At 33.2% G+C, this 4,056-nt stretch overlaps 1 long non-coding RNA gene across 1 annotated transcript in view; it reads left to right on the plus strand.

The window, feature by feature from the left end:
* The first annotated feature begins 1,953 nt into the window (after positions 1 to 1,953).
* Positions 1,954 to 4,056, plus strand: part of LOC137636961 (uncharacterized) — a 3,641-nt gene continuing 1,538 nt past the window's right edge. Inside the window, exon 1 of the long non-coding RNA XR_011043317.1 lies at positions 1,954 to 2,099. This is a non-coding gene — a long non-coding RNA (uncharacterized lncRNA). The remainder of the gene's footprint in view (positions 2,100 to 4,056) is intronic.

Consider the following 4,056-nt stretch of genomic DNA (forward strand, 5'->3'; position numbering starts at 1 on the left):
CCCCTTAACAATGCCTTTGAGAGAGAGAGAGAGAGAGAGAGAGAGAGAGAGAGAGAGAGAGAGAAACTTAGAGAAATATAAACAACCTTATTAACCCAACCACGAACCCCTAGCCAGCCTCACAACCCGAAGTGAACCCTAGCCAACGGCCACATAAGTTGAAGAACAGGAAACAACTTTAAAATCTTCATTGACAGTTTTGTTGTACGTAAAAAAAATCATTGTTTAAAAATGATATCTAACAATATTCAAGTCATTATATATATATATATATATATATATATATATATATATATATATATATATATATATATATATATATATATATATATATATAGAGAGAGAGAGAGAGAGAGAGAGAGAGAGAGAGAGAGAGAGAGAGGAGAATAATAATAATAATAATAATAATAATAATAATAATAATAATAATAATAATAATAATAATCTACAGATTCAACCAAGCTTACGTGGCGCAGTTCTTCAGGCAATAATACAGCTAAAACTAGAGGGCCACTCAGTAAAGAGCAGACCTTAGCTGCAGTAGCTTATTTCTTGACCTTTTGCTCGACCTTGACCTTAACATGCAGTAATTGGCATGGATTATCATACACTCAAATATGAACCAATTTTGAAGTCTCTGTGACAACGATGTCCAAACTTATGGCTGATTATGTGAATTGGACATTTTTCTTGACCTTGACCTTCCAAAATTTAATCATTTCCAGCTTTTTACATAAGTTAATCCCTACATGTTTTATTACTCTACGATTAGAATTGTAGCCAGGAAACTGTTCACAAACAAACTCAAATTACTAACGCACAAACATGGGGTAAAACATAACCTCCTTCCAACTTTGTCGGCGGAGGTTATAACAGTAAGCCTAAAGTCACGTGAACTATATGTCAACCCACTGTTAGTTCCTGCTTACAAGAATCTCAATGAGAATAACTGCCATTTGTATCCTCCAGTCAACATGAACTAGTTATAAACAGCTCCAAATGCAGCTATCTCTATTCCACTGCAGGACATAGGCCTCAGACATATCCTTACTCATGTCTGGGGTTTGGCTATTCATCAAAGGACTGGCCACAATGAATTGGTGATAGTGATGATCGCTCACAGCAAACCAACCTAGTATTGGGGCCGTGATAAAAACAGCTTTGCTTAACATCACGATACATAAACCCTTTCACCAAGTCAATAAAAGTATATAAGAAATCAATGCTTCAGTAAATGTACCTTTGACGCAAAGGATTAACCTAAAATCTCCTCATTAAATTCAAAAAGATATGTATGTGTACACGATATTTATTGCTTTATACGAATACTTAGCTTAAAATCTCTCTCTCTCTCTCTCTCTCTCTCTCTCTCTCTCTCGTACGAAAGGCGCGACCCTTTAAAGCTAATTTTAGTCAGCTCACATAAAGTTCATCTCAGATGTATAATGCCAAACTTCCTTAAATTATGTAAAGAAGTTTGTCCACGTGAAGTGAGCTTCTCCAGTATTATCTTTATGATGTCACCCGACATGCTGGTGTTATTCCTGTCATGTTCTGGAAGTTCTTTACAGAAATTATACCAGAGAGACGATTTTTTTTGCAAGGTGACGTCATAATTTCCCATAAATGGCAGATCTTAAATATTACGACTCATCCACCGTTGATTTATATAATTATGGCAATCATAGGCCTGATAAAGGTTATAAATTTGATTGTTTTTATACTAGTTTCATGTAATTTTAAATGGGGGAAAATTTAAGTTTTTGGTTGTTGCTTGAAATGAGTCTTAATTATTTTTTTCTCCAAAGACTATCAATTCTGAAATTTAGACACAGATGGCGCCACTGCTTCTACAAGGACACTAAAGAAACTATTCTTGGTTTTGTCATCCTCGATATGTCAAGTCAACGTTGGTGAAGTTACTTTTTCTCTGCTTAGGATACAATGGATTTAGTCTTAAAAGTGGTATTCATCTAGATGTCAAGTGTGATTTCCTACAGTGTTAAGTCCAGCTAAGTTCTGTGATAATTAGATTGTGAACGTGACGCTAGTATAAAGATTGCTAATTCTACAGGCTCCTTTTCACACACCAAGAACCGGTAAGATTGTGTAAGCTCTTGGTGGTCAAGTGAACCTAGGATTTTGCTTGGCTTTGGGCGCAATATGTCTATTTGCGCCAGTCAAGTTTGTGAAACTTTCAAAGTGTTAAATGTTCCTGTCAACCATCAAAGTGTATAAATATTGCCCTGCTTTCCTAAACATAAGTTTGTAAGTTTTAATCTTATAATCGTAGTTTAGTTAGTTTGTGCAAAGTTTATTAGATAATTTTGTGCTTTTAATATGGAAGATTTACCTAAGTGTCCTTGTCTTTAAAACCAAATCGTTAAGCCATAAGTATAATTGCTGATTTTATTACTACTGTTCTTTTTTTTCAAATGCTACTCTTTGTTACTGTAGCTTGCACGGCAATAAAGAAAACCGTAATTTTAATCTCTAAGTTCTCCATATAAATATACTGCTCTCAGCCGTATTTCAGTAAAGTACATGTGACCATAATTATTAATTTTTACGGGTTGGTAACCATTGTATCACTCCTTTACGTCGTTAAATCGGTTTCAAACTGCCAGGTAACATTTATTGCAGGACTTTCACAGATTTTTAGGGCATATTCTAAGTGATTGATGAATCAGATTGATTTTAGCAATTAAGTCTGTCGGTTTTAGAAAGTTTGAAGTTAATGTTTAGAGGTAAACCAATTAACTCTAAAGTTTGGCCAGTCTTGCTAGCTTAATTTCCTGCACAATAAAGCTACGAAACTATAGTCCATTTCTTTTAGCGAGGTAGATTTGCACAGACTCGCAACGGTGCCCTTTTAGCTCTGAAAAGTTTCCTGACCGCTGATTGGTTGGACAAGATAATTCTAACCAGTCAGCGATCAGGAAACTTTTCAGAGCTAAAAGGGCACCGCTGCGAGTCTGTGCAAATATGCCTCGCTATAAGAAATGGACTATAGTAATTACTATCAGTCGAATTGTTTAATGTTCATTGTTATTGAAAGTTTAGCATAACCTCTTACGGAGTAAAATCTTTTATGAAGTAATTTTCATACACTTGATTTGATTAATACTGTTTACCGTATATTGCAACATAACTTTAATTCTCGGTCTACACTCTTAAGTTTTTTAGTTTGTTACATAATTCTTATTTCGATTTTTTAAGTAAATTTTGTTATATAAATTTTACTTCGACGCTTTTGCTGTCCATCTAAATGACTCTGAAAGTTTATTATTTAAATTGGAAATAAATAATTTCGAATCTATTGAATTTCCCAGTTAAATGGAACATAAGAATTTTGTTAATAGGTTATCATATATTGGTTTTGGACGCATGAATTTACTTTTACGGTAAAGATTGGTCCATTGAAAACCTGGTTTTACTAAAAGCTATTTGTTCCTGATTACTGTTTATGTAGCCTACACTTAAGTTTGCCGTAGAAAAGTTAAAAATCCTGGATTAAATGTTGCAGGATTTAGTTTTAAAAACTGATTTATTGTCGTATAAGAGTGATATTACTGTCACTAACCCGTGAAAGATAATGTAGGCAAAGTTACGGTCACATTAATTTTACTAAAATACGGGTAAGAACAGTATACTCTTAGAGAAATTAATATCAACTAGTGTAAAATGACTACAATGAATGAATTTTGTGCATGAAAATATTGACTGGGTCTTATTCATGAACAGTATTTACTGAAACTTAGTATTAAAATTTATAAGCAGAATGTTTTAGAATATTATTATTTTGAGACTGAGTCTATGAAATCTAGACTTTTGATCCTTAAAGATTAGCATTTATAACAGCTGGTGTAAAATTTTATGTAGTTTCTTAATTATTATAGATTAACTTATCTTTTCAATTGATTCTCTAGTTCATATAAGTCTACCAAATGAGATTTAATTAGATGGAAATTTTTGAACGTTACTATCATAAGTTAGATTCTAACTTTACCATAAAGTGTTGATTTAGTACATTCAATTGCTAAGTCGTAAGAGATC

This window comes from Palaemon carinicauda, chromosome 3, assembly GCF_036898095.1.
Source record: "Palaemon carinicauda isolate YSFRI2023 chromosome 3, ASM3689809v2, whole genome shotgun sequence".
In the NCBI taxonomy this organism is placed as follows: Eukaryota; Metazoa; Arthropoda; class Malacostraca; order Decapoda; family Palaemonidae; genus Palaemon; species Palaemon carinicauda.